Source organism: Gymnogyps californianus, chromosome Z, assembly GCF_018139145.2.
Source record: "Gymnogyps californianus isolate 813 chromosome Z, ASM1813914v2, whole genome shotgun sequence".
NCBI lineage: Eukaryota > Metazoa > Chordata > Aves > Accipitriformes > Cathartidae > Gymnogyps > Gymnogyps californianus.
In genome coordinates, this window is record NC_059500.1 from 10,151,216 (window position 1) to 10,173,437 (window position 22,222).

Sequence of the window (22,222 nt, forward strand, 5' to 3'; positions counted from 1 at the left end):
GGGGTAGAAGTGGAATAGCTCATTTTCAGACAGCCCCTTGCTTTCCCACAGGACCCTCGCAACCTGCCCTTGATCCCTCAAAACTCATACCAACTCAGCAACGCTTCTTGCTTCACACTATGATATTTTTGAGGTTACAGGATGAAACCTCTAAGGCTAATAATTGTAGGAATGAATAATATAAAAGGGACAAGAAATTAATAACAATTTTTGCTGTCCCAAGACCTCCATTTGCATTCCCCATCTGCTGCAAAATGTCTGCTCAGGTGTCCATTCCACTGTGCACAGTCCCATATGAATCCTCTGTAACTGCTCTTGGGGGAAACACAGCCTGGTCCCTAAAGGAGTTTACAAAACGACAGAATATGGCACAGCTGTGCAAAATGTCATCCACATTTACCTGTGATATAGAAAAACTACCTGCTTCATTGTCACAAGTGTATAGTTGAGAGCAACCACCTTCTCCGATGACACAAGGAAGGAGATACGTGCATAGAAGTAGAGTTTGCTATGTCAGACTTGGAGGAGGGAAATTCCCAGCATATAACCCAAAAAAGAATAGAGGGAATAATTAGCTGGCAGAGAGAGAGATTGGGTTGCTCCAAATCAGGGGTAGGGAGGAGTTGGGTTGCTGCGTAGACACTGGCCTGCAAACCTAGGGACTCAGTTGCCTCAGAAAGAAGGGAATTGGCTCCTGTCTTTTGTACACAGCAGTTCCTCCCAGTGTAAGTAAGCAAGCTCTCTGGACTCACTGAGCACTAATAAAGATGCTGGTCCAGGTCCTGGGAAACATCATTTCCAATTGCTGCTGCTCCACGTGGTTCAGCATGACCTCACAAAAAGTCCCTCATCTCCAGATCTACAAAGGTATGTAGAGACAACGTTATCCCCTTGATTTAGATGGGAAGTGTAGGTACCTAAATACCTCTGTGGGTCCAATTTTTTTCACGTTTTACTTCTGTAATTTAGGATAATTAGCAGTACCCTGCCTCATGGGGCTGTGATGATGCATCTGTTAGTGTCTGTCATGAGACTGCAAGAATGTGGGGCATACTCTGGGTACACAGCATCACAAAATGTCTTCTTACTGTTACAGTTTTTGGAGAGGTTCTGCTTGTAACTAACTGCACTGCCAAACCAGAAAAAATAGGCTATATTGCAATCAAAATTGGCCATTCACAGCAGTCAGGCATTTGCTGGAAATGATGGGTTTGCCATGATTTAGGAAAAAAGGATGTAGCAGTAGCACGTTTGGTTGCTTGTAGGTGGGAGAACAAAGGGAGAAGAACAGGTAGAGGGGAAAAAAGGAGATAAATGCAAAAATGGGTCACTTTCTTAGACATGACAAATCAGTTCAGCTTCCTTTTTGAGTATTTCCATAGTATATAATGCATCACTGGCTACAGATTCCCTCCGGCTATAGATGAGTCTGCTCCAGCACTGGCAGCAATATGGTAGCTTTTGAGGGCAGGGGAGAGTTGGTTAAGCTAATTAGCCCTGCTGAGAAAGAGGCTGTCTATTTGCTTGAGCATAACCCCATGCTAAAATGTCTGTACTGCTCTTCAGCCAGTGTCGTTACCTCTAGACAGCATTGCATTGTGGTTTGTAAGCATCCTGTGGCTTAAAAGGAAGGATACTGTTTGGTATCAGCAGAAGGTCTTCATCATTGTATGTCACTGGAGTGTGGTACATATATCGTTCAATTTAAAGCCAATGAGATTACTTAACCCTGACAATTTTTTAAACAGATTGTTGTGCTGCTCAGTTTTTGCTGCATGGTAAGAGGTTTCTTCTCAACATGCTGCACTAAGTTATAGAAGTATCTTTATTGCTGGAGAAATAGGGGTTCATAGACAAATTGGTGGGGAGATGATAGAATAAATGCTTCCTTCTGCTGACCAACTTAGGCAATTTTATATTGTTAGGTATAGCTAGGTTACCAGGGAGATGGGGTAAAGTGATGAAGCTGTTAAATACCATGTGTGGTTGCACACTGAGAACAGGGCTGACATCTGGAAATTCTCCACTGCTGCTATTTCAGTCTGGATTTTTTGTTACAGAAGCTGGAGGTCGTCAGGGGGTTAGTAAATTGGGAGAGTTAACTAAGACAGATACTTCCCACTTACCTGGGAAGAAAACAGCCCTTTACTCAACATGAGAGAAGTCATTCCCATTTTTGCTGCTACAACTGGTGCTGCAAATCTAGTGCTATTTGGGGTCCTTTTTGAATCTCCAGCTCATGGAGTCAAACAATTTGGGGAGAGTCTTTGCTATCATTTAAAAGAGACAAGAAGAGAAACAATAGTTTCTGGGCTTCCTGGCTGAGGATGAAATCTGGAAAATACTTGCTCTAGCTGCATGTACAAGCCCTGCAGAGCTGTGATACTCTGGGTCTCCTGTTCTGTGGTATTTAAGAGACTACAGACACTTCTTAAGCACTGTTGAATACAATAAGGAAATTATAATAAGACATATGGAGAAGCTACTGAAAGATCATACACTGTTTATTTTCTTCACTTATTTTATATGTCAGGATTTAGAATTCACAGAGCTGGAAATACTGTGATTACTTTACTGATTTATCTTCACAGTGCCAAACATTTGCCAAATATAAACCAATCCAGGACCTACCACAGAGGCTGTAGCCTGCCTGTCTCCATTTTCTCTACTCATTACAACTCCTACAGAGGAAACATCAGGGCTGAAAGCTGTAGACAATGTTCAGAGTATTTAAAAGCTGTAATTGAAAGTGGAAATAAAGGAAAGCAACTCTTTTCTCTCGTCCAGCATCAAGAAGAGTCCTCCTCTAATCCATAGACTAAAAGGGATTAAATCCAGTCTGATGTCAAAGGACAACTTTCACAGCTTAACAAACAGCTGCAAATACTGCAAGCAGGGCGACCAAGCCCCTTAGAAAAAAATCCACATGTGCTTTCAGGATCAGGACCTTACACCCCAAGGTAGCCTGGTGAAATCAGAGTGCCTGCGTGGGAATTCAGTCAGGGCAGACATTTGCCACAAAGCACTAGAAATAAAGAAAAGTATTGAAATTAGTTTCAAAAACCATCTCTGATTGCAATAATATTTTTAAAGATAGGTCGCTGAGTGTCAGAGAGACTGCAGGCTGTCAATAACCAGTCCCAGAAAGAGAAAATCAGGGAAGGGAGCACAGGCTCTGATGCAGATACCAGAGAAAGCATGCCCAGATTACTCTGATGAAGTGCACTACCTGTCACCAGCAGCACTGAAGAAGCAATTGTTTTGTCTTTTATAAGGAAAATAAGTGGCACACAAGCAAGATCTTCTCTTCAGGAAGGGCTCTGCTGTAGGCAGAACTTCAAATAGCAAATCTGCTTACAGCAGCAAGAGCCAAACGGGGGTCAAGGTTCCAGTTACGCTGCCTGGGGTACCTGGCATGTACCAATATTACCCACTATAAAAGCACTTGACTCCCCCACAAGTTCCAGCCTTAATTTTCCTCTTATCTGTTCAGTCATTTTAAGTCGTGTACAATTATGTTAAGAAAAGTTTGGCCAGAAGAGTTTATAGAAAAGCTAATAATTTTTTTCAATAATAAGCAATAAGTGAATTACGGTGATACAAGTTGCTGAAAGCCATGTTGTTCAACTAGGTAAGAAAAAAAAAGTCCAGTGAAAAATAAAGGGTTCTTCCAGAGAACAGACCTGTAAAAGATAAGTTGGAGAAAAAATTAACCCTCCTACTAGTCATTGAATCCCCAGGAATGGCATTTGCCCTAACAGAAAAGAACCAGCCATGTGCTTAAATCTAATAACATGGGTAGCCAAATTTAATTCCATGGATCTGCTTGTATCATCCCATTTCATTAAACACTTCTTCACAAAGCCCCAAATAACTGGGAACAGCAGAACAGTCCCCAAGATGAGCCATCCTATACAGCAAACACCCTTTTTGGAGAGCAGGATTATTAAACAGTATGATGTAGAGAGCAAGGTAACAATGAAATGCAGTTAAGTGCGTCAAATGAACTGATCCAGCTTGACCTGCAGCGGTAAAGGTCTTGCTTTCTGTGTAACTAACAGCTTTTCTTCCAAGACGTCTGTTTTGCAGAGATACCTTCCTTTGCCCTTCACTGCTAGTGGGCTTGGAAGTCAACCATGTATGGTACCTACAGAGCATGGGCAGCCAGGATGGTGCTGGGCAGGGAAGGGAAGGAGGCAAAAATTACTGCTGCATGCCCTTCCATCTGAAGGAGGCTGAGAACACTGTCAGCATTAGAGCAGAGTAAATAATATTGTTTCAATTCACTGATGAAAATGAACAATCAAAAGCAGAGCAGGGGGTTCTACCATGCTGAACCCAAACTGAAACTTTCTGAATTGACCAGTTGTTTAAAAACAAACCTGTTTTTTTCAAAATCAGACATTTCAATGCCAGCTGGAGGCATTTAAAAAAAAAAGAACAAACCAAAAAAAACCAAACCCCAATATCTCATTTGGAATACATTAAAAATATTCGTTTGACATTACCAGAACATTCCCTTCAACTTTTTCTATCCAAAATTATTATTAGTGGAATTCAATGTGATTTCATTCTCTCAGAGTTCATTTTTTTCCAGAAACTTTGCTGTTCAGATTGAAGGGGAAAATTCACTTGGCTCCAGCCAGCACAGCACTTCTAGCTGAAGCCTGGAGGGCTGACACTACAATTTCAAGTCAAGTGTGTGTGATAATGAAGAGCTAGCCATAGGCAACAGACCCACAGCTGTACATTGTCAGTACTGGACAATGCTCCTTTCTCTGCTGACTGCGGCCAGCTCCCTGATTTTCCCTTCCCTCCTGCCTGCTGCCTCTTTCCCGTCAGCCGCATGCATATTTGCACAGCACTCCTTTGAGCACTGCTGCACTGCATGGATGTCTCTGAAGTAGAGAGCACTCTGATCCAGTTTGATGCTACCACCAGAAAGGAAGACTCTGGTTTAACATCTATTGCCATGCATATGAAGACTAGCACACTTTTTAACAGATGCTAAAGCTTCTCGGGAACAAACAACTGATGGGGAGCAATTGCTATTACTGAACTCATCCTCCCCTGGAAACAAATCACTCTTCCAGTGCCATGTGTGCATCATGAAAAACCTAGGCAAAACTGATGTCTGTAGGAAAAAGGACTTCAAGCCAGATGTAACGTCTGATCCCAAAACAAACCTTCCCTTTCTCACTTCCACTGCATAAAGGAAGGAGAACTCAAATCAGGTAGTAGAGGTTGAGGCAAGAATATAAGGTCTTTGTGCCAAAAAGATCTTAGTGAAAAAATGTCTTGCAGATCCCCTAGCCCTCCAGAGTGGTCTCAGAGGTAAGAAGCAATCAGAGAGATATTCTCCAGAGAGAAGAACACAGCCTTAAAGCCAGAAACTCTTCGGATCTGGTCACTGCTCACAGGCACTGGTCTCTGCATCCCTTACTCAAGTCACCTGAGTTCTCTCCCTCAACATATCTGCTGTCTATTTTTTCAGGTGGAGACACTGTGCATCTTATGATAGCAATGTGAGCATTAATTAGTGTTTATAGAGACTATCTCCAGTAGGTTGTAAAGCAGTTCTGGTGGCTTCTGCCTATTTCAATATGAATAATTAACACTGAATATAATGGAGTTACCAAGACAGAGTTGCTAGCTCTGTTCAATTAATTTTGTCCTTAAGGAGAAATCCTCTCTTGAATAAAATCTATGTGTTTTGGTAGAGGTAAGCGGGCACTTTCTGTCCATATAAACACATGGTGCTGTGTAGGTGTTGATACTACTGCAAGATAATTCAAGGCCCATGTGTTGATTATTCATATGAAGAGGATAGATTAGAAAATTGCCCCTGGCACTGGCAGAGAACAGGATTGCCTCTCTATTGAAGTAAAAGTGGCATCAATACTCCCCATCAGGCTGTAAGATGGGTGATTTTTTGTAGTTCAACACACTTACATTCCCGCTCTAGCTCTTGCGGTGGGGTTCAGCGAAGACAGACAAGTGCCTAGCTGGGCAAGGCATGGCAGTCATCCCTCACTTCATCTGAGTTGAAGGCAAGTCAGTCAAGGAGAAAACGGATCTACTGATGGAAAGGAGTCCTGTGAGAGAGGAAAAGGGGCAATATTTGTAGCTTTTCTCTGGTCTGCAGGAGATACGGAAGCATCAGGCAGCACAAAAATTGCAGGTGGACAAAAAGTGAATTCTTCACAGCCCTAATGCTGAACATGGGGTCTGGGCTCCAGCCTGCTTGGCAGATCCATCAGGGAGACCTCATGCCATTTACAAATCAGGGTCTTTCTTTTCTGAGAGCAACCAACACATCATCTAGTCTGCAATAAACGAAAAGTCAACAGGCAAAAGTAAACTTGGGAAACACAATGGAAAGCTTGCTTTTGATCATTTTTTGTTTTGTACTGCAGCCTATTGCAAGCCTTCCTTAGGTCAGAACTACCACAGCCCAAACACAGGTCTGCTGTCTTTGTAATTCAGAGCAGAGAGGAGCATAGGCCACAAAGATCAGGAGCCAAGCCAACCCCAAACTTCAGGCTAGGCAAAGCATGGGTTTTGCACAAGGGTGAGAGACAGCCATATGATTTAGAGCTAGATGTCGGTCCAGGCTTCCCCAGAAAATGGGTGAGCCAGCACCTGTGGTTTGGTGTGGATCCATCGGTGTCATTTGTGCAGGGCTGTGCTGTACAGAGCATTATGTCCACATCATACCCACTATTAACCAGACCTGTAGACAAAGATGAGGTGCCTCCATAACATTAACTTCAAACACAGAAGATCCAAACCTGATCTAGACAAATTCCCAGACCTAAAGGTAAAAGGTCAGCTTCAGCCAGAATAAAAATGATAGCATTCAGGTCTCCAGATATGAACTTCCCTCCCATTTGCTGTTTAGGTTTAAAAATAATCTCTCTGTGGAAAATCATTGTTGTGTCAGGATCAGCCCTTGTCAGGCTTCAATCAGTCTCAAAGATTGCGTTGGCTTTATGCTGGACTCAGAAATGGACTGACCGCATAGTCATGAGTAGTTTTATACTTGCAGAAATTCTGACTTGTGTGTAAGTGCATGTGTGTGTTCATGTATGTGTAGACAACTTCCCCCTCTCGACACAACAAATCCACGCTTGAGTTTATGAAAAAATATTTGGTATTAATTCTAAACAGTGTATCCTTTTCTCAGTATTTGCCTTTGGGTTTTTCAAATTTATCGAATCTCAAGCTCACTGAGAGAAGAGTCACTTCTTTTTGTTGGCAATATATCACAAGTATCTTAAAATGTGGCAAGAATAGGGTGAAGGTGGAAAAGTTCTGACGTCTCATGTCAAAAAGCGGGCCTCAGACCCTACATCTTACAAAATCTGGTAAACTTTCAGCTGTGCAGTACTACCCTCTCTGGAAGCAGCAGCTGGAGTCCTGGCTCCACTGCAATCAATGGGAGTCTTGTTTCTGATTTCTTGGGACCAGGATACACAATGAATCTGTGTGTGTAAATCATTGCAGGCCTGGATCCTAAAAAATTTACATGGAAGGATGTACTACTTTACATAAGCCATAAATTTAAATCAATATACTAGTATTACAAATACCTGCTTTCCATGGACAGAGGTTAAGTTTAAAAGAAGAGTCTATTCTGCTGCCATAAAGTCCTGAATATCCTGTAAAGCTTTCCAATGCAAAAAAGCATTTATAATTTTATGAATACAGTCAGTGTAGTGTATCCCTTTCCTCTAGTAAAGAGATATGAGATTTCAGTCTGGACATCAAATATTTATGAAAAATTTATAAAAAAAAGAACTTCCAGCACAGCCATGATGGATAGCCTACTGAAGGTATGCAGAAAACTTTACTTGGCATTTGTTTACTTCTTAAAATTCTGCCTGTATAAACTTTAGCCTATGTGACTTGTTGACCCACCTTTAAGATTTTGCAGTCACATCTGTGCATGCCCAGCTTTGAGATGAGCAAGCTCAAATTCCAAAGCTTCTGAAAATACAAATTGTTCAAAGAAAAGTTAGGATGACATTTGGATTAGTTCTTATTACCAGCAAAGCTGTATGGTTTAGTACAAGTTCTTCTTTTAGAGTTCCTCTTTTTCATTTGTATTTTAATCAAAACTGTCTTTTGTACAGTACTGTGAATTAATGTATCAGCAAGATAGAGGGCAACATAGTCTGGGCTGCAATGCATATAGATCTTAAGTCAAACAATATTAATATCTAGCAAAATGGACAGGGAATGAGGGGGTGATGTATTAGACACAGGAGGGCTGCTGGTAGAAGTGAACTCAAGGGGTTACAGGGTAAATAAAAACATCAGAACTGTTCCAAGAAACTGTTTAATCAAAAACTATTAGTATCATGAAAGTGACCACATTTTAGAAACAATACGTGGTTCCAGAGGACTATAATTTTTGTTTTCAGATAAAGTAATAAACCCAAGGTGGTTACATACATGAGCCTTGGCTTGGCAGCTGACGTAGTGTAAAGTTAGACCTCCCTCAAGAATCGTAACTAGTTTGCAGCTAATAGCAAAGTGATAGCATCTTGCATTATAACATGTGTGCCTTGTGCAACTGACTTGGTACACTTGATTTTACTAAAGTACCAAACAACATAAGTATTTGTGGAATACCACTCATTATTTCCAGGCAGTAAGTGAAGAATTGAATGGAAGTGTGAATGGAAGTGAATCTTTAACAATTAAAGTACAAAAGATGCTGTAAGCTATATTTTAACATTTAATGTCTATATTAAGACAAGGCAAAGTTATTACTTAAGTGTAAGGTAGATGGCTTCTCACCATGAGAGTTAGTGCCTTATGACCATTCTGCGGAATAGGAGTTGGGGTACTTTAAAATGCACTTCAAATCACTCCTGAATATTTGCACTAAAATAATTCATGTTCTAAAGTTTTTCTTAGGACCAGAAGGAAGATGAACTGGATTAAATTCCTGTCATCCTACAATATAGTTTGCTAGTAAAAAACTCCTAAGAAAGCAATAAAATAGTTCCATTTCTCCTCCCTGAAAGACCCAAAGAATGGCGGCCCAGTATATAAAGATAGCAGATACCTGTCTCCAGAGACAAGCATACTAGGACATCCTGTCTGGGTCCCACTGGGATTAGTGCTGGAAAATCTGCTGTCTCTAACTGAGGCTGGTTTTGGCGTATTTCTGACGAAAACTAAGAGCTACACTACATAAAAGCCATCCTTGTGATGTTGCCAGTTTTAAGTTCCTCAACCCAGTGCATGGGTATAGCATGGCTAATAACATTTTCACCCAGCCCCAGACACTGCCATATCTGAGGACTTCACAGTCTTCAATGCAGTGAAATTTCACAGTATCCCATTAAGGCAGAGGAGTGCTATCATTGTTATATGAAAAATGAGGAACTGAGGCAGCAGGAAATGAAGTGGCTGCCTACGATGTGGGAGCCCAACCAGTTCCTCAGAAACAAGTATTTTCTGGTGCCGACGTGGCTTGTCACTGTAACCATGCATGCACGTTTCCTCTGCACGGAGAATAACTCATGAACAGAAAAGCTACCAGGCGGGTAACTCTTCTTCTCAGCTGCAGGGAGCCCCACTAAAAACCCATACACCCATAGGGTGCTTATGTGCCCAGAGTGGGAACAATTACAGACCCCAAACCTCCTGCATGTACATTTACATCCCACCAGCTAACACTCTGCCTAGCAATGACCCGGCAACCATCATGAGGAAAGCATCTGCTGCCCCGTAAGTGTGCATCATTGGCATTGGGAGCTGTTAGGTATGGAGGCAAGCTCTTTTTATTGTATAGACCATGCTGTTTTGCAGAGTGTGCTTACACAGAGCCAAAGAAAGATTACCTACCATTGCTTTATGGCTGTCTTTGTGCTGGTGCACTGATACAGGATGGAGGGAAATGTCATGGCATTACATAGTAGAAGCATGACGGTTCACATTAGAGAGGCATCTTTTACTGCTTCCTTGTACAAGCAGCATTCTGACAATGTTTTTGGATGGCAGAAAAAAACCAAGAACACAAATGCTATGTCTTCCTTTCTCTTTTTCTTTTCTTTTTCAATTTTCTGCAACATTCTGGTAACTGAGTCTCAACTAATGCACAGTTTTCCAGTGAGGATTACCCGAGTCACTGATTTTCAGCAGGAGCACCCTGACAGAGGCAGGCAAGGCAATCAATATGCCTTAAACCACAGTAGCCAGAGATGTCATTACACAGCAGCAAATGTAAAGTAATACCCCATTTTACCAGGATAAGATCTACCTTTTCGTTTTATAGCCAAAATAAAATAAGAAATTACAAACCAGGAGCTGTGTGGCAAACACTGATCCATTAGAAAGTAAAAGGTGAGCAGTCCCCCAGGTGAAGACGAAGGGAGACTATTTTGGTACCCCTTTAGTCTCCCCGCATTGTTTCTCAGATCCCCCATAGCTGAAGGCACCAAGACAGAAAGGAAAAGCAGAAATGGTGAAATGCTAGCTTCCAGTGCTCATTCTCCAGATATTGATTTGGAGAATGAATAAACTTCCTATTATAATTCTAAGCAGAGTTGGGCACCCAGCAGTGACTCTTGTAGAAACCCAAAAATTAAAGACCTAGCTCAGATTCAGGGAACAAGGATTCATAGTCCCATTCCACTTAGGTTGCACTGAACAAGCCTCTGCTTGTGTCTCCATCTGTTTATTTCCATTATGTATATACAAAGCCTTAGGCCAGGCACTGTCTCTCAACTGTATTTGCATTATGCAGGAAACATCTCTGCCCATAAAGTCTATTAGTTTCTAAAGTGTAGGCTTTAGGGTAGCACTGAAAATTTCATATGACCATCCCTGTTTTCCAAACAAAAAAAAAATTCTATCTGAATTCAACTATTCACCTCTTTCTGCTAAACATAAGGAAGCAAATTCAGCCCTGATACAAACGTGAACATCTCATTGACTTCAATGGCCATTCAGCTTAGCTATGTCAAAGCTGAATTAGGCCTTGAGTCTCAAACTGTCTTGTCTGCTCTTGCCATCTGTCTTTCTTTGTTAACCTAATTCCTTATTAAATAGGGTGTCCGCAGTGAATGTGAACCTATTCTGCTGATTCTTTCTCTGCAACAAACATTGCTAGAGGCTAAAATTCCTGAAAGTTATGACTACTTTGACTGCCTCTGCTTCTGGATAGTATGTGAGGTTCTTTTAAGGTGGCCTGAAATTCAGACTGTGAATGTTTAAATTTCTGAGCATTCAATCCCTTTGCAGTCATATCTTAAACATTCAAAATGCCTAAGCCATTTAGCAAATCATAACTTATAACAGTACACGGATTCATTGTCTGTCCTCCTTAGAGGTTTCTGAACTGGTAGTGCTAAACATGGTAGTTCACATACCATGTAGACGATGACAGCGTTATAGGGGGGGGGGGGGGGGGGGGAAGGCAACAGACAGATAAATGTCTCCATGTTAACAAATCAATGGACAACAGATCCAGAAAACATATTAAAGGGACAAGGCAGAGATGTGTCCAATGACATCCCTAATCTAGTGATTGTGGATGCTGGGGGAAGTACAGGGGAAGGTCTGAAGATACAGGCTGGGCACAGGCGTTCTCCCTATATGAAGTCTCTTACTGCTGCAGAGACCATTGCTCTGGTCCAGTGGGGCATTTCTTGTGTTGTTAGGAACTGTCTTTTACTGAGCTAGGAGAAGACTTGCTGCTGTTCTGAGCAACAGAATGTGAAAAATCCAAGCAACCTACCTGCACAGTTAAAATAAATTAAGCATGACAGTTATTTTTATCTGTTACTCAGTGCAGGTTGTGAAAAGAATATTTGAATAGCCTGAATAAAGGAAGAAGCAGACATGAACTTAATTTAAACTCACACTGAACTATTCACAAATTGAGAGCTGTTGAGTATCAAGTCATTTTGTTGTCATTGAAAGCAAAAAAAACCCCCAAAACACCAAAACCCACCTCTCATCTATTCATTATGTCTCCACAATTTCATGTTCCAGGCAACACTTGACATGAAAGCACAGTGGTTCTTTCAAAAAGAGGCTTTCTAACACACTTTTAATTTCTAGAAATTTCACAAGAAACTTAGCTTGCTAGATTTCAACAGGACAGCTTTGGATGTGCAGCCTGACATTTGGGGGCTTACTCTTAAACCTTTTGAAATTTCCTGATCTTTCTTTCTTTCCAGAGCTGGAATCTCTCTACAGGGCAGGCTGCCTCTTTAAAATGTTACAGTTTAAAATCTTATAAAAGCAAGTAATAACTCTAGCACAGGAGCAATAACTATTCGAGTTACAGGTAATATGAAAGTTAACTGAAACCCTGATGTAATTTTATGCTTTCTTCATGCTCTATTCCACTGGTATTATGGGCTTATTGTCAGGATGAGAGCTGTGAAAAATGTTTATTGGTACCCTGGTACAGGCTCTATGCTGTTTTTTCTCAACAGGGTAGCTAATTCTCTTAGGAAGACACTTTACTGAATCAACACTCCTCACTGTTCGTGCTAAGGAGGAGTGGAGGGAACCAAAGAAATAGGACAGATAAAGGCAGGTGCACGTACACCACAAAAGCTACATTTTAAGAGGAGCTTAGTTTTGTTTATCACAGTTTCAGCATGCCTCCAGCTAGGCTCAGGGCTCAAGTTCTTCAAATATGTGACTCCCCGGTCACATATACTGTCCATGCATCAGCTTCCACTTCGGTGTAGCCTGCACAGATGTACTGCCTCATCAGGCAGGAAAACCTGTCACATCATGGGACTGCCTTGCACGTGAGTTCTGCCCCAGCAGATAATGAGGGTGCTGTAAGCTAAAATCATGAGGCTCCAAAAACTTGAATGCAAGCATACCTACCAAAGGTGAAGCATTAGCTTCAGCTGTTCTTTGATGCACTGTGGAATGCAAGTGTTTAAAGACATTAATTGCCTCAGGAATGTTTTTAATTTCAAATTTAGACAATGCATATCATGGGACAGATAAACAGCTGAGAAAGAACAAGTAGAACTGAGCTGATGATTTCCACAAGTCTGCAGAAGTCAATCAGCATTTTCTTACTGACTTTGAATTGTGCCATAGCTGTTTGTTCTACCCTTGAAGAGCCATGTTTAGCATACCACAGACACAAGAGTCAGAGTTTTTGTATTGCATCAGCAGGACATGCTTTAAGGAGCACATGTTGTGACTTTGAAGAACTGAGAGAGGACAAAGCCAGGATCCTGTCCCCTTGGGAATACATGGTTGGCCTGTGCTCATTTAGGAAGCGCAGAGAGAAAGCACCTCTTTAATCTCCCGTCATGTTATTAATGTGGAGGTTTGGTGGGGCTCCCAGGCAGAATCAGGTCTTACGTTTCAGGATGCCATCTTCACATGAGTCCCCAAAGTGCTGGACAGCCTGGAAGGTTATATCCAGTTAGCCCATCTCTGTGCAGCAGGACTCAAAGAGTACTCATGAGATGTAGCTTGTTATACTTCTCATAATGCCCTAAGTATTGGCTGGAAGGTGATGGATGTGGCATCATTTGACATTGCACATTAACTTGTGATCTTTCCTTAAATATTAAGACTTTTAGGTGCAAAATACAGCCCAATATCATGATACAAAAATCATAATTTATTTTCTTTTTAGTTTGGGTTTGCCGTTCAAAGCACTTGATTTCTTCCTCTATTAGAAAGCCAAGCAATCCTTTATTGAACTCTTTCAAGCATACGGCTTGGCTAAGAAACATCACTGGAGTTTTGACTAGCAAGTCATGCCTCTTTTGAATGTTGTGGCTGGGAAATGAAACATTTCACTACCTATTTTAATTCTAAGGAGGTGATATGTGAATAACTGAGGAGGATAAACCATATCTGGATATTATGTTTGCCTGTCAGTTTGCTTTTTTGAGAAAACAAATAGTACTTTGAAAGCAAACACTGTAATTTTTCCTAATTATATGTCATTTCTAAGATTGCCAACCTTATCCACAGAGGCCAGAGGCTGATGCATCTTCTCTAATTGAGCAGTAACTTACTCTCTAAGTACTCCCTCTGAAATGGCTGAAACTGATTATCATGCAGCACAGCCAAGTTTAGGTGAAGACAGGTGTCTTCATCCTTAAATGTCTGGATCTTATCTCTGATGTCCTTTTTGTTAAAAGTCAGATTATATTAACCTTACATCAAGCAGTGATTTTAATTTAACTGTAGAGTTACTAACCCTGTTCAGTGCTCTGGATCTCTTCTTGCAGATAATAGATCTACTCTCAACTTCAGGTGAACCAAAAATCTGGCCTGAAAGGGTGCACTCTCCTGGATGGCATGGCTTTCCAGCAGTGTCATGGCTCATGCAATGATTACACCAGTTCACCTGCACCTTTCAACTCTCTTGTGCCTGTCTAGGGAAGAGCAAGATTTGACTCCACTGTTGCAGAATTTACAGGATTTGCACTAACATGTGTCTAGTACAAATGCAGGGTTGAGGTGGGTTCTTTCATACCTAGCACACTACCACAACGGAAGATAGTGACAAGGCATTAATTAATACTATCTTCTGTCAAGCAAAACTGGCAGTTTTAGCTTTGCAATGAAGTATTGATACAAATTTGTCTGATTGATAGAAAAATTGCACATTTTTTCAAAACAACTGACAGTACAGTCTTAACTCAAAAGTATGCAAAACTGGAGGTCAAATGTTAGGCCAGTCCAGACAGTTTGGGCTAGGTCTGCCTCATTGCAGTTTGGCCCGTAACAACTACAATCTAATGAGGCAGATGAGCCCACTCTGTTTACTCAGGAGTCTTGCTGTTGCCTTGTCAAGGACTGAAATACTTCTTCAGGGTCTTATGCTGAAAATCCCCTTGTTTTATTTGTTTAACTCCTGGGTTAACTGTGAAAATCTTGCAATACAGCTTTTTTAGCAGTGTGGAAGGAGGCTTCTCAGAATAAACTATACCTATTTATTCCTAAATCCACCAGGTAGATGTGTGCAGTTCATTTATTTCTACTGCGCCTTCAGTGAACCTGCCATTTTTGTCAGCCGTCCAAATGCAAACCAGATCCAAAATGTCACCCCTGAAGGAGACCATGAGGCGTGAGAGGGAAATTGACAGTGATAGGTCCTCGTATATGCACTCTGTTACCTGCAGCTAAATGTCAGCAGAGTGTGATTGTCCCTCCTCCTCTGCAGTAATGCAATCTGACACATATAAGGATTTACCTTGTTGAGCCAGACTGGTTGCTCACCACAGGGAAGAGCAGAAAAGCATAATTGGAAGAGTCATCTAAAGACATAGTTTGCTGAAAAATGGAGATTGCTTTCCTCCCATCCCCACCAGGTGCACTGCAAAGGCATGGCCATTTACTTCAGCAGTAGTATCCACTAATGGGGAATGTCCTGCCTGCTGCTAAAAGTCACTGAAGAGGAGATTAGGTTTAAGTGGATACGCACCACTTTTGACTGTTGGAGATGTATCCATAGCATCTTCCACATACGCACGTAGCACTCCCAACTGTTGGTACATGCAGCTGCAGGTCTAACTCCAGGTTACAGAAGGGCTCATAAAAATATACCTCATCTGCTACAGTGTGGGCAAGATTAGCATGATGAAGACAGGAGATAAACTGTCTGACTTTGCAGTTAAGGAAATTGGACACAGCTCTTGCAGTCCTCTCTGTTGGCTCTGCTGAGAAGGTTAGAAGCTCATCTTCATGGTATTTACACACACGCATTTCTTGGGGGCAAGAAATCCTCTAGGTGGATGCAGTGAGATGAGCACCACAAGCTATTTGTCTCCCTCACTGCATTACAGACATGCACTTTCAGCACTGTTTGTGTAACTGATGGCTTTTCTTTCTCCTAGTAGAGAAAGGTTATCGGTAGCAGATAATCTTTCTGCCACCTTCTGCTTTCTTTCTGCGGTTGAGCTTAAGATGTCATGATTAAAAAGAATTTGCATGAGTCACTTGTGCTTCCCTTCTTTATATCATTAAAGGAGTTCTCTGCTATTTTGAAACCCTTGTGCAAGGCAATGAATTCATTGTTTGGCTGCACTGCTGCCACATACAGGAGCTAACTCTAGGCAAAGCTAGGAGGCTATCCGCTGTTTTAATGATAGAACATCACACTTCTTACTTGGCATTTCCAAATAAAGGAATGTACTCCAAGGCAAATTATTACAAGTAAAAGAAACAAAATTCACAGTTTTTCCCTTCTTCATGCCTCCCAATTCATGTCAGAGTTTTAGCTTATTTCCTGCAGACATTTTTTCCTCCAAAAACTTCAGTGTTTCTCTCTCAATTTCATCATAAGCTATTCACTGTGAACAAGATTGCCAAGATTGGGAGCAATTTTCTAAGCAACATTGCAATCTCATTCTCTTAGAATAGCTTTAACCTTAGGGCTGGTCTATACTTAAGGTTTCATTGCAAAATATATGTAGATTATGGTTCTGAGGGCTTTTGCTTGCTTTGTAGTAGAAATGGTGAACTTCATAGCACACTTGCAGCTATTTTATCCTACTACAACTAACTATTGAAAGGGTTTTGCCCACAGAGTTAAATCTGCGAGAAAACGCACGCACAATCTGAACCAACATTAGTTCATCACTGCTGGTCACGAGAAACGATGTTGGTATGTAGAAATTCCTCATTAAAACGAATAAGGGACAAAGTTTGAGACTGGTGTTGCATGACCTTGTAGTGAATGACTGAAGATATAGCTGTTCTCCCAAGCTGCCATCACTTCCCACACAATTGAAGCATGCAAAAGCCATGTCAGAGTATTGCTAGCCTGGGCTAGTTCAAGTCACTCCTGAAAGCCTGACTAAGCTGAAGAGAGCTAATCCATCTCTGTGATGGAGATCTGCAATGGCTTTAACTACTCCACCTGCAACCACCAATGCAAGTCTGTTTAGGTGTTTCCCAAAATGGTACCAGACTACGTCTGCAACTAAAACGTGCATCTGAATTTTGGAGACTGAGCCTTCAACACCTGTTCTTAGTAGAGATGCAGCACAGTGCTTCTGGCATGGTCACAATTCAACCAGCACGCTCTGAGGAATGACACCAGCCAAGGCTCCTTTCTCATGGGGCATAAGTAGGTGTGACTTCCGTCCTACTAGTCCTAGTAGGGAGATTTTTGCCTTATTTGTATTTAAGTCCAAAATACATCACAGTGTGAAAGTTGAAAGAAAAAAAATCATTTGGAAGAGAAAAGCAAATCAGCAAAAGAGAACTGTGACATTAGCTCTATAACCTGTACATCCACTCCAGCAAATAACACCACTATCAGATGCAGAAAAACAGATTAAATAAGCTAGCGCTCTTAAGACAATTGCTATCAGAGAGACACTCACTTCACAAGTGGCACCTACAGCACTCTCCATCATAGCTTTTCTAAGACTGAAGATTCTATGGAAACTGAGACTAAAATCTTTTCTTAACTCTTAGAGGTAGCCCTCAAAGCATGGTTAAAAGGGTAAGAAAGTTTCTTTACTATTGTTTCAAAATATAGCACGGGTGCAATGCCTAAACATAGCGTATATTAAAGAAAAGTAAGTGCGAAAAATAGATAAATGAGTGGTTTTCTTCACCACTTAAGTTATGTCTTTGTCTTCATGCTGGTATGTGACCTCTTCCAATCTGAACTCCACGAAGCCACCAAGCTGAAAGGTCTTTTTTCCTAGACACTGTCTCTTTTTTTCTCTCCCTCTTCTTCTTTGAGGATTTTATTTTTCTGAATGACCTTTTATTATTCACAGGAATAACTGGTGACAAACTCTACTTTGTAGTTTAACATGGCATCTGTCTGCTGGCTTAGCTGGGCACTGCCAAGTTAGCAACATGAGGACATACTTTGGTTTTCGTTTTTAGTGACAAGTCGTATGTAGCTGAAAGAAAGCAGACTGAGGAACAGCAAGAATCCCTGTGGTTCAAGTCAAGTGAAAATAGTTGCTCTAATAAATTCCCTCTTTGGCCTGTTCAAGACCAAATGAGGTAGTTTCGTGATGATCCAGGATTTATGTGGTTGGAGCTGTCCTGTTTCCTTCCAATCTGAACGGGGCAGGACGCACTCTGGTGAGCAACAGCCTGGCCGGTAGATCTGAGATGCCAGCACCCTCCAGCAGGCAGAGAGGGCCAAACTGGGAGCAGTAACATGTCCTTTTGGCACATGTGTGCAACCTGCCTTGGCTCTGAAAAGGACTAAAAGTGCTCCCACAAACAACCTCCACAAAAGTCTCAGTGGAAGAGGGTAATAAATCTTAAACTGCTCCAGCTGCCGTGCAAGCAAACATTTGACTATGCCCTAACCTTTCATAGCAGGTATAAATGACTATCATGTCAGAAATGAAGAAGGCTTGATTTAGTATGATTCGATCACTGCAGTTTTCCTGGTGAATACCCACAAGTGCTTTATCTACTTTTTCCTCTGAGGAGACAAATCTTTGCCCTAAAGGTGTTTCCTGATTCAGCTCCTCTTATGCTACAACCTGCCCCTTTACTGCACCAGTTTCTTTTGCAAGAGGATGTAGGCTGCCAGGTTTCAGATGGATACAGCCTACCCCAGTGTTAATGGTTGTATGGTACAGGGCTCAGAGTTGTTTCCCACCAGCTTAACAAAACAGCAATGGAGTCTATATGCTGAAAATACAGAGCACTATGGCTAAAACAAATAGCAAAATTAAGACTCTAAGTCTGTGATTTCTGGGTAATTTTTGCGTTTGTGAAGGATTTTCTACAGGACTTGTGGGCCCCTGTAGAAAGTTCACATACTTTGGTCGCTAAATTGCACCTTAAAGTTTCCTTTCGTTGTCCAGATCCTATAGAAGCAGAGCAGAAACCCAGACAGGCTGACAGACTGAGATGGATGGAGCAAGCACCCTTGAGATGAGGGTACTGCCCCAGGTCGCTACTAACCAACACAGAGGTACTTCCCCCACGGTCACAGTGCTGACCATGAAGAACTGTCATTCAGAAACAAACTGCTAAAGTCTCCCCTTGTTTGTTAAGAGCAATGAGTGGGTGTGCACAGCAGTTTTCCAGATCCCTCATCAGTACCTCTATTTTTCATCCATATTCTGCACTTTCACTGCCAACTACATCACCAGGAACTGGGCATCTGCCTCTTACACTTAAATTTCATCCTTCCTGTCTTGACAACATCCGTTCCTTTCTCTCCTGGCTGATGCGGGTGAGCTGAGAGCCCAAATTCCTTCTTATTATCTGCACCTTGATTTCTCTCCCAAGTCTGCATGGATACGTCTCTTAAGGAAAGAGACTGTTAGCTCAGCTTCATTCCTGTTGTATTGTCCGGTCCTCTTTATTGTTAAACTCCTGTCATCCATCAAACCCTATTCACAGTTGAAATCAACAGCAAATAAAAGAAAACAAATAAGTCAGCACAGTGCTACACAGAAGTGAAACTAGCATGCACAGAGACGGATGAAAAGCCACTGAGCCCCAATAGTGCTGATGGAGCTGCCGCGCAGCTGTTCTGGTTGAGTTACTTCATCACTGCTGTATAGATGATGACAGATGTAAAACTTTAGCTGTGCTAATGGCAGCATGAACTGGTACTATGTGCAGCCTTTACGACATGTCCATGGATGTGAACATGCTTGGGATTTTTTTTTTAACCCAAGGGTGATTATAAAGTTGCCACGTCCTTCATGCAGATCAAGTCAGAGGTCCATGCTGTGGCAGATACAGCCTGTCACCAAATACAGTGTGGAGATGAAGTCTGCTCAGGCTTATGGTATTTATAAGTTTGTAAGATTTGGGGGAAATCTAAACTTTTCTTATGCGTGTTAATTTCTAGGCCTTGGACTTTCATGACTTTTTTTCTAGTTAAATACAAGTATTACCGCTGTAATGCTCTCTTCTTCATCTTTCATGTGTTGCCACGTCGATGGGGAATATCACTTACAAGTGGACATCTTAAGCCTATACCAGTGCCCACCAAGGGCTATGCAGAATGCTAGTTGTGGCACAGGTGTGAAATTAGGCAACCCACATCTCCACTTAGCATCCTAGTCACCAGACTGCCCTTTCATGGTGGGCATAGGCTGCATGTACATCAGCACTTTGGCAGAGAATAGGAGTATGGTTTTTAGTGAACTCACCCCTCTTTCCTCAACTACACTTGCAACCAGTTCAGATGTGGAGTGATTCACACTATGTGATGAGACTGTTGAGTCACAGGCAAGAGTCTTTTTGGGGGAAACCAAACCAGAAACTCTTCTGCAGGGTCACATGAAATACTTTTCAAACCCTAGTGGAAACATAAATATTCAAATCAAGTATTACTCCTTCTGGCACTGTGGTAACATGCAGTCCAGGGAATCAGACTAAATCCAGTCTGACATTAAATCCTGGAAACACTTATAATATAGATCTAGAGATGTCAGTACCAACTGCTCCCATCCTCTGATCCGCTCCTACTGCACAGCTACTTGCTAATGCAAACAGAGGCATCCACACAAGGATAACATGCAGAAGGCTTCGCAATTCCAAATATGCTGCAGAAAAAGATGCACGGGGGCCTGAGTATGAAGGGATGCTTTAGTGAAATGGTAAAAGAAGGCACACAGCTCTATTTTACATCTGTATTTGAATAGCAGGAAAGCATATAGCAATCAGTAGACACTCAGAGGCCCACTATGCTAAAATGCTCTACAGACATATAACAAGGAGGGTCCTGTAGAGATGAAAGCAAAGGAGGGATCAATCCTGTGGTAAAGTCATAGGATAAGACTTCTGGCTTTGTGGACTTCTCCAGAATGCTGAGAGCACAACAAGAAAGAAAGATCCCAATTTTGTTATTACGCACTTCCCCTGGTTTTAATGCAGTCTTTAAACCTTGCTGGGGACTACCTATTGGCTCTATGGACTACATGGACACCATAGCTCAGCATGTGGGAAGAGGAGGGGTCAGCTCCAAAGAAGCTGTGCTGGAAAAAGTTAAAAGCACCTACAGGATTTTGGCACGTAACTTGCACTGACGCTTTTTAATATTCTTCCCCCAGAGCAAAAGATGTCTATCTGAGGCTGCCAAAAAGCAGGCAAACCCACCAGCCAATATTGTTAGAAAGAAAGATACAGTACTGTACTGTGTAGTCAGTGCCTCCATGTATCCATAGGTAGACTACAGCTCAAGCTAGCACTATCAGCATGTGCCACTGTCCGCTGGACCAACAAATAAGCAAAAGGCATCTCTGACGCACAGATCCTTTTGCATAAGTAATCATAACACAACTGTGGAGTATACCCAGACAGTAATGGTTTTAAGAGACACGCTCAAGATCATAGAGTGAAGTAGCAGCAGAGGGCATGAATAACTGTCCTTGTATTGACCAAAGGCTGCAGAGCCGTTTCAAGCTGTATTATTACATGAGCCATATTTCAAATTTAGTAGGTGCACACAGTGCTGTGGTAGCACAAGGAACATTATTCAATGTATTCTTACTGCAAATGTGTACATTCAACAGTGTTACTGGAAATGACATATAAATCCTTATACATCCTTATTCTGTGTAGAGGAGATCGTGTAACCCCTATAATTTAATTTCACGGTTTAGAAAATATTCACCAATTTAATCTGACTCTAATCCACCATTATTTATTGTAATTATTGCCATTGCTATGGAAATTCCAAAACCAATCAAACAGCTGTCTGTGGCTAGCTATGCTTAAGCAAGATTGTCCCTGGAGGTGAAATCAGCAGATATGTTCTTACCTTCTTCAAGGTTTAAGGTTGATGTAGAAATAAAATAAAACTGCAGAGGTTCTTCTTCCAGACAGGACTGACAGGCTGCCCGCACCATGCCCTGCGAGCTGCACCTGTAACCTGACCTCACCCGATAAGCAGTGGTGACTAGTGCCTGGCCGACGAACAGTGTTCGCTAATGAGATGCTCTTAGTTAGGGTCCTAGATGCTCCTAGTTACTGTTCCCTTGGGATGCACAGAAGTGCTAAAACGTCCCCTGGCTTCTCCCCAAGACGGGACGAGCTCATCCCAGGGATGGTGTGAGCACAGGCACACCTTCAGCACAGCAACACAGGTGAGCACAGAGCAACCAGTATCTGGGGGGCTCCCTGGGGGTGGCAAGGCTGGACCTGGCAGCCAAGGCCATCCCACCACCCCATCAGGGACCAGAGCAGCCCCAGCCCCGGCACTGGGCACCACCCTAGGGACAGGGATGGCCGCTGCAAGGGCTGAAATTGAATATGT

At 42.0% G+C, this 22,222-nt stretch overlaps 1 protein-coding gene across 1 annotated transcript in view; it reads left to right on the top strand.

Annotated features, from left to right (window-relative positions):
• The window catches only part of PALM2AKAP2 (PALM2 and AKAP2 fusion), a 146,389-nt gene that overhangs the window by 10,566 nt on the left and 113,601 nt on the right, over positions 1-22,222 (top strand). The window lies entirely within an intron of this gene.